We start from the raw sequence: 16316 nt of genomic DNA, 5'->3' as shown, positions 1-16316 counted from the left end.
GAAATTTCAGTCAGCATTATTTTCCCTTAATGTGAAAGTATTTTACTGTCACCTACCTACATAGGGAGAAATGACCATCTTAATAAAGTAAGAGAAATCGTAATAGCTACAGAAGTATGTGTAAGTAAATGTTTATTTTTCTCACGCGCTGGAACCAATTTCTTGTGCATCAAATACTTTGCCGAACCCAAGCAGTGTCGTTATGGTAGCCGCACGTTTATCAGTGACATATCTTAGGTCATCAGTTGGTGCCGGGTGTTTACTTAATCCCGACTGATATTTGCGGTATAAGTTGTACAAGTTTATCAGCTATGATGTGATATACAGCTGATGATTTTTTCTGACTTTTACCAAAGCTACAGAAATCCTTTAACAGGACGCAGGGTTCGTATTGTTATACTGAATAGAATGTTTGTTGTATTTAGCCATGAAACAGACGCTCAAAAATGTAGCAACTTTCTTGGAAGCACTCTTTATTTGGAGCCTTTATATTTCTACAGGGTGATTCACGAAGATATGCCAATATTTTGATATGTTATTCTATAAGTAAAACTAAAGAAAACAGTTCAGATAAACACACGTTCGAAAATGTTTAGTTACGGAGTTATGGCTAGTAAAATATTTTGTCGGCAATTTAGCAACTTCACTATTTTGAATTCATGGCTGTACGAGGTTAAAGCAAAGCATGATTTCCATTCATTTTGTTTTTATTGATCAAGTGGATCTAATAAAACATGTACCAGACGTGTATCTGCAGCAGTTTTGCAGAACATCCAGAGAAGTAAAGACGTAATTTCGTAAAATTTTAATTTATTAACTACTTGGCCTAATTCGCTTTTTAAATACCAGACTATGCACAACGTTTTCAACACAAGTTGTAGAGAACTTAATTTTGAAAAAACGGGGTAATAACGTTACGTGAAACTGTGTGAATATGGCAGATAATCTACTTTCATCAATACCATAGCACACGTGAATTCATGTTGGATGTTCTGGAAAACCACTGCTGTACACGTCTGGGACATGTTTTATTAGATTCAGGAGACCAATAATAAAAAAAAAAAAACTGAAATCTTGCCTTACTTTAATCTAAAACAGTTTTGCGATGGCTTCATATTAACGAAGTTGCTAAATTACACGGAAAAGCTATTACTAGCCGTAACTAAACATTTGCGGACCCATCTTCATATGAACTTTTTTCTTTAGTTGTACTTGCACAGTAACATATTAAAATATTTGCATGTCTTCGTGAATCATCCTGTATGCAGTCCCCTTTGGGCTGTCGCGATCGATATATCTAATGTTCCTCCAAGTTGTGTGACAAAATTTGTGCTGTGTGGAGTAGACAACGGATATTAAATTATGCTCTCAGAGTTCTGGTGCTTAAATTTTACCATATCCTTTACATTGTCAAACTTTCGCTGCAGCTACCTCTGTAAGAAACTTCCTGGCAGATTAAAGCTGTGTGCCTGACCGAGACTCGATCGGGACCTTTGCCTTTCGCGGGCAAGTGCTCCACCATCTGAGTTACCCAAGCACGACTCACGCCCCGTCCTCACGGATTTCCTTCTGCCAGTACCTCGTCTCCTACTTTCTAAACTTTACGGAAGCTCTTTTGCGAACCTTGCAGAACTAGCTCTCCTGAAAGAAAGGACATTGCGGAGACATGGATTAGCCACAGCTTGGGGGATGTTTCCAGAATGAGATTTTCACTCTGCAAGGTTTGCAGGAGAGCTTCTGTAAAGTTTGGAAAGTAGGAGACGAGGTACTGGCAGAAGTAAATCGGTGAGGACGGGGCGTGAGCCGTGCTTGGATAGCTCAGCTGGTCGAGCACTTGCCCGCGAAAGGTAAAGGTCCCGATTTCGAGTCTCGGTATGGCACACAGTTTTAATCTGCCAGGAAGTTTCATATCAGCACGCACTTCGCTGCAGAGTGAAATTCTCATTCTACATCTGTAAGAGTTTATTGCATGCAGTGAGATGCGTGGGGTGTAACAGCAACAATCTCAAAATGTTGCGAGTGCACAATCTTCTTAGCTATATTATGGAGAGAGATTCTCCAAGTAATTTCCTGTTCACGCCTCGAATTAAGTTGAATTACTCTTATAGACACTGAAGTGAATCTAATTCCCATTGAATGGATGACAGTTTGGTAAATTATTGCGGATTCTGGAACTGTTTTGTCATAACTCAGAGGTCAGTTGACCATATTCAATACAGGAAAAGCATCGAGATATAGTACTGTGAGACTTTCGATGTAGAAAGTGAACATTTAATATCTCTTTACGTCTCTCATCGAAATAAATTCAATTTTCTGTTGTGAATGATGAATTTACTGGTGTAATTGCGTTGTATGACACAAATTAAAACTACAAAACAATTCCTTTGCGTAGGAGCCATCTCTGCACAGGTGGAATGTCCCGAGGAGTGCCTAGGGCTGGCGGGAGGGCCTCCGGTTGCAGAAGACAGACTGCAGTCTGGTTTGTATATTACCACTTCATATGTCTGAAAAATATACTGAAAGAAATATTTTTTATATTAATTGAGTATTCCAAAAATTATGCGATTTTTATGCCCATATTCTTTTCAGTTCTTCGTTGCTATTTTTATACAGTTAATTAGTACTAATATTTTTTGGTGCTTGTGGTAGTTTAAAATATTAACTGCTAAGTTTTTAATATGTTTTCAAGGTCATATTTTTACGATGAAAAATTACATATGTTAATTTGCTTTTAAACAGCGATTTTATTTTTAACCGATGAATTTATGTCAATCCTTACTGCTTGAGCACGACTATTAATTAAATAAAATTTGCAGCACCTCTAAAACATAAAGAAGCGCCCTAGAAAAAAATGTTGACACTAACTTGTGAAATTATATTTGCAAGAAACTAAACTTCTGACATCAAAGAATACCAAATAGTAAGGCAGACAACACACTTCAGTTTCTTATCATATAGTTGGTAATTATTAATGTGCGCAAATCGGTCTAAGCTGTTTCGAACAAACACAGCTGCCTCGTGGTATTGATTATAACATGGGTTAAATGGTTAGCACAGTTAACAATTAACACCATCAATAGCCGAATAAGTTGCACACTTAACAGGTATTACCTGAGCCCAGTTTGTCGTACTCGTTGCTATGAATTAGTAGATACAATAGTGGAAACTCACCGAACTACAACCAAACTAACTCTTAACGTATCCGTCTCTTACAAGTAAGGCCGTTTGTCGTAAGATATCACTTACAATTTTCGCACAAAAACCTATTTACCCAAAGACGGCTCTAACCTTACCTAATCCAGCTGAACCGCAGTGACCAACATATGTTTTTCCTTTATGCCACACTTCAGTATTTGACAGTAAATAACGTGCAATGCGAAAACACAATGCAGTTCTTATCGTACTCTTGCCAACAAAAGGTAACACTTAAATACCAACACACTTAACGGAGTTTAGAAAACTTCATAAAACACATACAGCGAAACTCAGTGCTCGCTCTGACATGGATATCATGAACTCGAGTTCTCGGTGAATACAAACAGACACAAACTTGATCGAGTGACAATATAAGGAACTATGGTGGAGCTGATTACAATTAGTACATCGCCGCGCGGGGTAGCTGTGCGGTCTTAGACGCTTTGCCACGGTTCGCGCGACTCTCTCCGTCGGAGGTTGGCGTCCTCCCTTGGGAATGGGTGTATGTGTAGTCCTTACCGTAAGTTATTTTAAATTATATTCAGTAGTGTGTAAGCCTAGGAACCGGTAACGTCAGCAGTTTGGTCACATAGGAACTTACCACAAATTTCCAAAAATTTGTACATCCTTGCTCAGTCACGGTTCCTTAACCGTTTAAACGTAAACGTCCCGAACCACAAATTACACCTCATTGCAGTAGCATCGTAAGCTAATCAGAACGCACTTTCCAGGACATGATACCTTAATTGACGGAAACGCACCGACGCTCACAAAACTCACAGCAAAAAATGTAGATTTCGGCGTGTGGTTGCCTGCAGCAGAAACGAACACTAAAGTAGAGCTGGTAGAATGTAGCTCATTGTAGCTCCTGCTTTCAGCATCCGTATGTGGATTACCACGCCATCGGGTAGCTGAAAGAAACGATTGTAAACACTTTTACTTCCAGGAAAATACTCAGCAGTAACTAACTAAACTTTCCTGCACAGGACGCCATGGAAGGGACCTGCCCCGTCAAAGTCTACGAGCGCCACTTCCCGTCTCAGCGACCAGAGCAAATGGCCAGCCGATACCCCAGGAAACCCACGTTACCGAAGTGTATAATCCAGGGTTTTGGTATTATCTGGTAATTAGTTTATCACTAAGTGCATGTTGATTTTTGTTTTTAGGAGCAGTGTGAACTTTACTTCTTACCTATTGAAGGCGTTGTGTCCAAAACTCGAAGGAAAATTTAAATACCCTGACGGAACAAATGTCACAACACCAAGAATAATTAATGTAAAGGAATAAAATTCCTCCAATACATTTGTCTAGGTTATTAACAGGGCTAGATCACAGGTTAATGTCAGCGCGAGATGATCCATTGAAAATGTGAAGTGCTGGTACGTTAATAACCGTAGCATCTGCCAGAATGTTTGATGCAAACGGGCATGTATTTTGTTTTACGGTTACCGGATGTCAGTTTCTTGGATGGAGTTCCTTGCTTGTTGCACTCCGTCGGTCAATACAGGGATGATTAACGCTTTCTGTGGAGGACGCTGGAGCTGTCGTGTGATGATGTTCCATATGCGCTCGATTGGAGACAGATGTGATGATAGAGTAGGCCGGGGCAACATGTCGACACTTTGTACGGCATCTTGGGTTAAAACAACTGTATGTGGGCCAGCGTTATCCTGTTGGAAAATACACCCTGGAACGCTGTTCATGAATGGCAACACAATAGGTCCAATCCGCAGGTTGACGTACAGATTTGCTGGCAGAGTGCGTTGGTTACCCATAAGTGTACTCCATCTGATGTATGAAATCGCATCGCAGACCATAACTATAAGTATAGGTCCATTGCGTCTAGAAAGTAGACAGGTTGGCCATAGGTCCTCAACTGATGTCCCAGCAACCAACACACAGCCGTCACTGGCAGACAGAACCTGCTTTCACCAGAAAACACGAGAGACTGCCACCGCGCTGTCCAATGGTTTGGGCACAGCGGAATGCACGCTACAAGGCGTCTGGCTCAGAGCTGTGCTTGAAGTAACAGATTTATAATAGCTTTCTATGGCGCTATGATGTCAACCGCTGCTGAAATATGCCCCAGAACCACACGCCGAACGTATGGACTTCGTAGTGCCACGTAGCCATCCAGAGACCGATCTTCTTGCGACTGTTTAATCTCGTGACAACCGTTGTCAGCAGTCATGCAGACCGAGCGAGTTGGCGCAGTGGTTAGCACACTGGACTCGCATTCGGGAGGACGACGGTTCAATCCCGTCTCCAGCCATCCTGATTTAGGTTTTCCGTGATTTCCCTAAATCGTTTCAGGCAAATGCCGGGATGGTTCCTTTGAAAGGGCACGGCCGATTTCCTTCCCAATCCTTCCCTGACCCGAGCTTGCGCTCCGTCTCTAATGACCTCGTTGTCGACGGGATGTTAAACACTAACCACCACCACCACCACCACCACCAGTCATGCAGGATGGCTACGTTCCTGCCAAGTCTTTCTACAGTATCGGAGACGGAGCATCCGGCTTCTAGTACTGTATTACACGACCTCGTTCAAACTTAGTCACCATAATCGCGTTCTTGACTAACAGCAGCACACCGTGTCCACTATCAAAAGTAACTAGTGCTCACGGCCGCTACAGCATGTATTTAGTGTAGTTCTTATGTCGCACAACTATTTCTTGGTGTTGCGACTTATTTCCGTCAGTGAATGTTAGCAGAGGCTGGCACGATGCCGTCTGGTTCACTGATTATTTGACGTTACAGCGTTTATGAGCACTATGCTCCAGAGATCCACGGTCGAGATGATTAATGTTCCTATAAGCTGCGTCAAGCAATCAAAGTTTTGGTGAGTGTGGGGAGTAAATCACGGAACCTGCAACATACACCACCATGGCTGGAGTTCTAGTTTTACCAGTAACTAATACACTGTTATTCTTTTTCAGTGGATTTACGTGTATAAGAATGTGTCGTCGCGTAGTGATGTGGGTGGGGTGTAATGGAAGAATCCTCATCTTGTTGCAACTAACCAATTTTTACGATAATGTAATACACCCACTGCAAGAGTAGCGGCAACGGTGCTTCGTTTCCGCTTGCTAGTAAGCAGAACGCGATTAACAACTGCCATAACTGGCGGAAAAAGGAGTTGGCTTAGCTTTAACTTATATTTATACTACGCTTCAGTGCGAATAATCTCAACGTCTACACTTGGCAGGTGCAGCATAAGGGACGAAACAAAATAATAACTTGCATCTATATCTTGAACTAATCACGGCTGAATTGCTAGTAGCATTTGTTAAGTACATCAGCGATAAGGATCGGTAAATAATTCATAGTTATACGACTTGCGTTCAAAAAGCAATGCAACACATTTTTTTCAGGATGCAGGTAGGTTTTATTCAAGAGTCCAGTACACGACATTCTTCCTTATTCTTTTTTTGAATTCAAAACCTTGGTTCAGTGCGACGGCCTTGCTCCACGTTAGTGGATGGCCTGTATCCCCCCTGTTACTGCTCTGCTGGTCAACGTTGCAGCCAACGTCCAGATCCATGAATAGCCTGGCCATCACGCTTCCTGCGGAGAACGTCCTTCATTGGGCCAAACAGATAAGAGGCGGAAGGTGCAAGATCAGGGCCGTAGGGTGGATGAGGAAGAGCAGTCCAATGACATTTTGTGAGTTCCTCTCGTGTGCGCAGAATTGTGTGAGTGCTTGTGTTCTCACTGTGGAACAAAAGTTCGTTTGTATTTTTGTGCGACTAACATGCTCACGTCGTTTCTTCAATTTCGTTGTAGTAGCACAGTACACTTCAGAGTTGATCGTTACATCATGAGGGAGGACGTCAAACAGGACCACATCCTCAGTGTCCCAGAAGACCGTCGTCCTAACTCGCCTGGAATTAGAGTGTCCGCACGTTGAAACGTTGCAAGATTCACAGCTGCGTGAGGCCTCCCGTCACGCAGGACTCCGGACAGGTCTGAGCGACCTCGCAGCGATAATCGCCGACGTCTCGCCCCGCGACACATCGTGCTTTTTTCAACTACTAGGTCTCCGTTGACATTCCAGGCACCTATGAATTTCTATGAAGCTCAGGTTTTCCGCTGAAAAGAACTTAATGACAGCTTTCTGCTTGGAATGCACCTCAGTGACAGACCCTAATTTGAAGGTCATGTACAGAGCCACCGCCAATCGGAACGTAATGAAACTAGAGGGACTGAAGCGGTAGTATTCAACGACGTTCCACAACAAATTTCACATTTTCCAACCTAAACTGGCCGAGAAAAGCAACGTGTTGCATTACTTATTGAAAACGCCTCGTAAATACGTTCATACTGTGGGATCTTTTATTGATTTCATAGTTACATTACATTAGAATGCATTTCACGTAACTATGCCCACATTTAAAATTCAGCTTGCTCTTTTCTCGCAAGATATACTGCGAACCATGGTTGAAGGGTAAAAAGCAGATTGATAATCATAAATTTCCGAGAAAGACAAAAAGTTAAAAAAAAGTACAGATAACCTTAGCTGTTGTGGACTTTTACTAAAAGCATACATTTTAAATCGATGATGACGTGTAACTAGCATTCAGAGGTTGAAAATATTTAATATGACTATCGTTGTGGCAAGTCGCATGGACTACTAGTAGACTACTACAACTACATTTATCACTATAACTTAAATTTCTGAATTAACTTTAAAAGATAAAAATTTAACAGTACTGTAGAATATGCTAGAAGAATTCATGGGAAGCAGTATACATATTTTTCAAAATGGATCAAATGGCTCTGAGCACTATGGGATTTAACATCTGTGGTCATCAGTCCCCTAGAACTTGGAACTAATTAAACCTAACTAAACCTAAGGACATCATACACATCCATGCCCTAGGCAGGATTCGAACCTGCGACCGTAGCGGTCACGCAGTTCCAGACTGAAGTGCCTAGAACCGCACGGTCACAAAGGCCGGCCTACTTTTTTTTTCAAAATTCTAAAATATGAAGTACATGACTAGATTATAGTACTTACTATAGATGGGTGTAAAGTACACCTTCCCCGTTGGTGCCGGAGGAATTTAGTTGCGGGAAGACGGTTCTAGTTCTTCGAAGAATGAAAGTAATGTCAACATGTCTACAAACGTCATTTCAGTAACAGACAGGGCTGCAGTCATATCTTCCTCGCCCGACGTCGGCAGCAATACCGGTCGATACAGCACTTCTCTTAAACTTCCGACATAGTAACATTCATACTTATTTTTAATTCATAACTCACTTTTACTTTCCTCGAAGCATTAAACCTAATAGCTCTCAGGCAGACATGCTGAAACAGACCACTTCAAATAGAACGCCTGCCACAAATATAAACCATAGAATACATAGAATGTAAATTTATTATAAAATATAAGGCACACAATGTTCTCTACCACCCTCTGCTGCCAATACATAACTCAGCCAAGGAGAGTGCTAAGTTGCTATATATACGGTAAACAGGAATAGAAATCATAGAATAAGCTTTTGAACATCATAAAAAATTCAAATCCGGCACGTATGGAACGGTACCATGTCCATCGCGGCATAATTCTTAATGTTTCCACAATGTAAATCATGAAATTTTGCCTATTGTCAGTTTGAAATAGTTAATTGTAAACTCTTCACCCACGACGATAACACTACACTTACTTGATCCGTAACACTGTTTCTGTGATGCCTCCTCGACACAAAAACATTCTGTTGTGTCAAACTAAGAAGAGATATTAAAAGACTAGGCTTTCGTTAAAGTAAGTTAACTGATACATGCCGCCTTTCGCTCTTGAAAGCTATGCAGTATTCATACACTTTGTCAACAACGATGGGTGAGAACGAAGCAAACAACCCCATTTATAAAATACTGATTGCCATTTGTGCACGATGAGTGTACAGACGGTCTGTTGCTTTTCCTATCTCCCTGCTACAGACGTGCGCAGTAACATAAGAGCTGAGGAGACACTTCCTGCAAACTTCACAAACAGGTCCTTGTATATTCTCTGCAATTCATATACTACATTCGTTGATATAAGAAGTCAATAGTGGAACGTGATGATGGCTCGAGATATGATAGAAACAAAGTAATAACCAAGTTTTTTTTCTTGTCCTCCTCTCTAGCGTCCAACGCTTCCTCCATCTAGGGGCTAAACCACGACGCAGGAAGGTGGATGAGCTCTTACCAACCCACGACCGCACTGACGTACAACGGCTACTCACCATTCCAGGCCTGTTGCTGTTCACCACCGTAATAAATGATAAAATTTGCTACGACATGTTTTGCTCTTTCATTAAATTGAGTAATAACAGCACCATGTGCAGAAATAGCTCGTACGAATATTAATTTCCGCAATTCTACTGCAAATAAAGTACTTCTTTTCCTCATGATGATTTGATTTATTTTGTCGTTTCATCCCAAAACTTCAGTACCAATAAAGAAGCTTTTCCTTTCACATTTTTCCTAACTGCCTACATCAAAATATCCTCGTTTCCACACAAGTTCAGTCATAAACGACTGGATCCTTACCTTGTGCAATACAAAGTTAACAAAACTGAAATTATGACTGTGATTAACAATAACACTGGTCAATCATTACTATGGTATTAAAAAATTATAATGACGCACATAGATACCTGGATTTAACCCAGTACAATGAAAGAGGCAGCGAAGTGCCACAGAAAGAATGCGACCGTTTGATGGAAGATATTATCCAGCAAAAAGGTATACACTTACTTGCCAAAAAATTCGTTAGAAAACAGGAAATTTTATTTACGATGAATATATACACCAAGGGCATTAGTTATAGGGTCGTAAAAGGTAGGAGAACCAAAATAATGCCCATCAGAGAGTTCAGATAGAAAAATCCAACAACAGCGCCATCTGAAATCACTATTTCGTAAACAGCAGCACACCTTGCCATGTTCATTTCCTTAATGTGCTATTTCGGTTGACTGAACGCATTTCTCTCATGGGACCTCCTTCCCAAACTAAACACATAGGGTTTTCTATCAAACCTAAGCCCCAGTTTGGTACTAGGTCAGTTTGAGGAGCCATGTGACCACTGACTGCTGCTATTATTGGAAAGTATATGAGATAGGAGAATTGGCGGTTTGGGGAAAGAAGGTATTGCAGGTCTTGTAAATAAAACCGTTTTAAATCCAAACTACACTGCATGGCCAGCTTATGTAAGAGAGTCGCTAGAAGCTGCACGATAATGACACTCCGTGCTCAATCTCATGGCAAAACCGTTTGAACGCCGATACCTTTCGAGGAAGATCTGAAGTAGCCACACACATCCTGCACACTCTCCATGCCTGTGTTTATCAGGCGAATACAACATTCACTACTGAAGGTTCCTGGCGACTTAGCCGAAGATTTCAATCAGTGCATTCATTGTGGGATTAACACATTCATGCTGGGACTCTGTTTACAAATTTTAACATCTCGCTTGCCAGACTCAGACCTGTGGGAGCCACACGGCTCTTCCCAAAGGTGAGTTGTTGTTGTTGTGGTCTTCAGTCCTCAGACTGGTTTGATGCAGCTCTCCATGCTACTCTATCCTGTGCAAGCTTCTTCATCTCCCAGTACCTACTGCAGCCTACATCCTTCTGAATCTGCTTAGTGTATTCATCTCTTGGTCTCCCTCTATGATTTTTACCCTCCACGCTGCCCTCCAACACTAAATTGGTGATCCCTCGATGTCTCAGAACATGTCATACCAACCTATCTCTTCTTCTAATCGAATTGTGCCACAAGCTCCTCTTCTCCCCAATTCTATTAAATACCTCCTCATTAGTTATGTGATCTACCCATCTAATCTTGAGCATTCTTCTGTAGCACCACATTTCGAAAGCTGCTATTCTCTTCTTGTCCATGCTATTTATCGTCCATGTTTCACTTCCATACATGGCTACACTCCATACAAATACTCTCAGAAACGACTTCCTGACACTTAAACCTATACTCGATGTTAACAAATTTCTCTTCTTGAGAAACGATTTCCTTGCCATTGCCAGTCTACATTTTATATCCTCTCTACTTCGACCATCATCAGTTACTTTGCTTCCCAAATAGCAAAATTCCTTTACTACTTTAAGTGTCTCATTTCCTAATCTAATTGCCTCAGCATCACCCGATTTAATTTGACTACATTCCATTACCCTCGTTTTGCTTTTGTTGATGTTCATCTTATATCCTCCTTTCAAGACACTGTCCATTCCGTTCAACTGCTCTTCCAAGTCCTTTGCTGTCTCTGACAGAATTACAATGTCATCGGTGAACCTCAAAGTTTTTACATGTTCTCCATGAATTTTAATACCTACTCCGAATTTTTGTTCTGTTTCCTTTACTGCTTGCTCAATATACAGATTGAATAACATTGGGGAGAGGCTACAACCCTGTGTCACTCCCTTCCCAACCACTGCTTCCTTTTCATGTCCCTCGACTCTTAAACTGCCATCTGGTGTCTGTACAAACTGTAAATAGCCTTTCGCTCCCTGTATTTCACCCCTGTCACCTTCAGAATTTGAAAGAGCGTATTCCAGTCAACATTGTCAAAAGCTTTCTCTAAGTCTACAAATGCTAGAAACGTAGGTTTGCCTTTCCTTAATCTTTCTTCTAAGATAAGTCGTAAGGTCAGTATTGCCTCACGTGTTCCAGTATTTCTACGGAATCCAAACTGATCTTCCCCGAGGCCGGCTTCTACTAGTTTTTCCATTCGTCTGTAAAGAATTCGTGTTAGTATTTTGCAGCTGTGGCTTATTGAACTGATTGTCCGGTAATTTTCACATCTGTCAACACCTGCTTTCTTTGGGATTGGAATTATTATATTCTTCTTGAAGTATGAGGGTATTTCACCTGTTTCATACATCTTGCTCAGCAGATGGTAGAGTTTTGTCAGGACTCGCTCTCCGAAGGCCGTAAGTAGTTCTAATGGAATGTTGTCTACTCCGGGGCCTTGTTTCGACTCAGGTCTCTCAGTGCTCTGTCAAACTCTTCACGCAGTATCGTATCTCCCATTTCATCTTCATCTACATCCTCCTCCATTTCCATAATATTGTCCTCAAGTACATTGCCCTTGTATAAACCCTCTATATACTTCTTCCACCTTTCTGCCTTCGCTTCTTTGCTTAGCACTGGTTTGCCATCTGAGCTCTTGATATTCATACATGTGGTCCTCTTCTAGTCAAAGGTCTCTTTAATTTTCCTGTAGGCAGTATCTATCTGACCCCTAGTGAGACAAGCCTCTACATCCTTACCTTTGTCCTCTAGCCATCCCTGCTTAGCCATTTTGCACTTCCTGTTGATCTCATTTTTGAGACGTTTGTATTCCTTTTTGCCTGCTTTATTTACTGCATTTTTATATTTTCTCCTTTCATCAATTAAATTCAATATTTCTTCTGTTACCCAAGGATTTATATTAGGCCTCGTCTTTTTACCTACTTGATCGTCTGCTGCTTTCACTACTTCATCCCTCAGAGCTACCCATTCTTCTTCTACTGTATTTCTTTCCCCCATTCCTGTCAATTGTTCCCTTATGCTCTCCCTGAAACTCTCTACAACCTCTGGTTCTTTCAGTTTATCCAGGTCACATTTCCTTAAATTCCCACCTTTTTGCAGTTTCTTCAGTTTCAATCTGCAGTTCATAACCAAGAGATTGTGGTCAGAATCCATATCTGCCCCTGGAAATGTCATACAATTTAAAACCTGGTTCCTAAATCTCTGTCTTACCATTATATAATCTGATACCTTTTAGTATCTCCAGGATTCTTACAGGTATACAACCTTCTTTTATGATTCTTGAACCAAGTGTTAGCTATGATTGACTTATGCTCTGTGCAAAATTCTACAAGGCGGCTTCCTCTTTCATTTCTTCCCCCCAATCCATATTCACCTACTACGTTTCCTTCTGTCCCTTTTCCTACTGACGAATTCCAGTCACCCATGACTATTAAGTTTTCGTCTCCCTTCACTACCTGAATAATTTCTTTTATCTCGTCATACATTTCATCAATTTCTACATCATCTGCAGAGCTAGTTGGTATATAAACTTGTACTACTGTAGTAGGCATGGGCTTTGTGTCTATCTTGGCCACAATAATGCGTTCACTATGCTGTTTGTAGTAGCTAACCCGCACTCCTATTTTTTTATTCATTATTAAACCTACTCCTGCATTACCTCTATTTGATTTTGTATTTATAAACCTGTAATCACCTGACCAAAAGTCTTGTTCCTCCTGCCACCGAACTTCACTAATTCCCACTATATCTAACTTTAACCTACCCCTTTCCCTTTTTAAATTTTCTAACCTACCTACCCGATTAAGGGATCTGACATTCCACGCTCCTATCCTAGAACGCCAGTTTTCTTTCTCCTGATAACGACGTCCTCCTGTGTAGTCCCCGCCTGGAGATCCGAATGGGGGACTATTTTACCTCTGGAATATTTTACCCAAGAGGACGCCATCATCATTTAATCATACAGTAAAGCTGCATGTCCTCGGGAAAAATTACGGCTGTAGTTTCCCCTTGCTTTTCAGCCGTTCGCAGTACCAGCACAGCAAGACCGTTTTGGTTAATGTTACAAGGCCAGATCAGTCAATCATCCAGACTGTTGCCCCTGCAACTACTGAAAAGGCTGCTGTCCCTCTTCAGGAACCACATGTTCGTCTGGCCTCTCAACAGATACCCCTCCGTTGTATTTGCACCTACGGTACGGCCATCTGTATCGCTGAGGCACGCTAGCCTCCCCACCAACGGCAAGGTCCATGGTTCATGGACAAACCTTATGTACATTCTCTAGTGTGTACACAGAGCACCAGTGTGTGTGTGTGTGTGTGTGTGTGTGTATAATGTATTGTGCTGGTGCTCTGTGTACACACTCGAGAATGTACGTAAGGTTTGTCCCCTGCTCTTAGCCAGAAAATTCTTTAGTTTTTAGTGTGACGTATTTCCCATGCTAATTCTGAATTTTATCTACATTGGTTATAGTTTTCTTCGAATGACATTTTAAAGAACTGTTCCATTTCTAACATGGGCATTTGTCTTTGAAAATAGCCACTAACATTTTTCAGAGGGCGATATGTAAATTCGCTTGATAAATTGATATCTAGGAAGTTCACTTGCAGGCCTCTCTTAATGCATTCGTAGATTTGAGTTTGGAATGTGTAGTACGAGAGGACTCATTGTCCTCTCCTTATTTTCACTCTACAATGATGCCCCGAACACAACCTTTACGTGAAAATACTTTATTCCGTAATGTCTTACAAGTGCACAAGGAGGTATTCAGTAATACATTAGAAGTTCCTCAAAAGCTGTGGCCGTTGACTGGTCGAGACACGCATCTGCACGCTGCAGTGTCTGCAGGCTACATGAGGCATCCGCTCTCAACGGATGTTCGCCAGTATCTGAGTGAACAAAGGACCAGCAAGTCTACTTCTGGACAAAGTTTCAATACATCGCTACAGGTGGCAGCCAACACTGGACCGACTGACCTGACCAGTTTGCAAAATGTTGCTAGATGGTACTTGGGCGTGGCTTGTAAGTTGCAAAACGAAACATAGTCGTTCAGTTTTATTGCTCTGAGATAGCAGATATGTGTTAGCCAAGACAGTGGCTTTTTTCATTTCGCTGTTTGTTTCTTTACATTTGCTAGGTAATACAGTGGAGGTTTCCAAGAACTGAAAGCTTTCTAGCTGGCTGCACGAGATATCAGTCCTGTCAAGAGGGATTGGCCACCATAAAAATGTTGAGCCCTGGGAGAGGTGCGGCCTAAGATGGGCAGATAGGCATTCATGGCCACTCTAACAACCCTACCCCTCCCTCTCCCTCCGCCGGTAGCCCAGGAGCGACACACGAAGCACTATTTTTGTCTTAAGAACCATAGAATTCTCTGCAGTAGGCATTTAGTCATGTAAGAGATCTTTAGGCGAGTGTGGTTTCCCTCATGCCATGTAAATTTTCATTACAGCGCCTCATAATAACGTTCGGTTTAAACATAGAGAATGTCGATTTCTGGCTCAGTCATGCAGTTAATTTCTGGCGTGCCCACACTTTTTCGCTCTTTCTACGTGCGGAATATTGGGCAGGCCCTTTCGAGAATTATACCATGTAGTTGGAGAGTTCTTCTGCCTTCCTCAACACCTAAGAGCTATATTGGATCAAAAAAGAAAAAAAAATCTACAAGAATAGGAGGTCGTTTAACACCTTCATTTGGCTTTTTCTGGTCGGCATTTGCAATCTACGTCACCATTGTCCTACGAGTTTCTTCTCTGGCGAAATGCAGCGAAGTTCCAAAGAGAAGCGCAAGGAGATCACCTGTAGATTTCTGCAGAGTAGTCACTTCAGTTTTCTGCACAGTTGGAGCTTCAGGCTGGGACAGGAGAGGCAACTGATGATCTGAACCTTGCTGCCGTTGGAAGGATTTCTGCATTTGATCTTTAAGTACAAATGGACACTCGAGTTGCTAGTGCCGTCTTCCGATTTATTCGCGCTTTGACCGCCTGGTAAGACGAATCTCCGTTGCCCGCTTGGTAGCCTTTCAGAAGCGAAGTACATTTAGTCCATTCAGCGGACGAGTGCGAGTTTCATGGTCACGAATCAAGCTTGTTGCCCTCGCTGCGCGTTTTGGCAAACTTATGGTGTTCGTTCCTAAGTTTCTGAGTGTTTCCTACATTTAACTATTCAACTTATGAAGTCACTGGTCGTATCGGCAAATTATTAACGTAACTGTGTTTCATCCTCCCCACCCATATGTACCAAGGTTATACTTCTGAGTTATAATCTCTCGTCCGATTGTCAATAGTTTCTTTTAATACACTGAGATGGCGAAGATCATGGGCTAGTTATAAGCACGTATACAAATGGCAGTGGTATCGCGTACACATGGAATAAAAGGCCACTACGTTGGCAGAGCTGTCATTTGTATTCTGGCGACTCATTTGAATAGATTTCCGACGTTATGATGGTCGAACAACTAGAGTTAACACACTTTCAACGCGCAACAGTGGTAGGATCTAGACACATTGGATATTCCGTTTCGGAAATCGTTCTGGAATTCAATATTCCGTGATGCACAGTGTCAAAAATTGGCCAAAAGGCCATCTTGTAAC

The 16316-nt window shown here is 41.7% G+C and overlaps 1 long non-coding RNA gene across 5 annotated transcripts in view; it reads left to right on the top strand.

Annotated features, from left to right (window-relative positions):
- The window catches only part of LOC126203518 (uncharacterized), a 254145-nt gene that overhangs the window by 6066 nt on the left and 231763 nt on the right, over nucleotides 1-16316 (top strand). Inside the window, exons 2-4 of one of the 5 annotated variants that reach the window (XR_007540273.1) lie at nucleotides 2393-2479; nucleotides 4182-4318; nucleotides 9327-9559. The exons of the other annotated variants lie outside the window; for them this stretch is intronic. This is a non-coding gene — a long non-coding RNA (uncharacterized LOC126203518). Of the gene's footprint in view, nucleotides 1-2392; nucleotides 2480-4181; nucleotides 4319-9326; nucleotides 9560-16316 lie in introns of those variants that run through there. 5 annotated transcript variants of the gene reach the window in all.

Source organism: Schistocerca nitens, chromosome 9 (assembly GCF_023898315.1).
Source record: "Schistocerca nitens isolate TAMUIC-IGC-003100 chromosome 9, iqSchNite1.1, whole genome shotgun sequence".
Lineage (NCBI taxonomy): Eukaryota > Metazoa > Arthropoda > Insecta > Orthoptera > Acrididae > Schistocerca > Schistocerca nitens.
The sequence above is the reverse complement of the archived record's forward strand: the minus strand, read 5'-3'. Positions and strand labels throughout refer to the sequence as shown.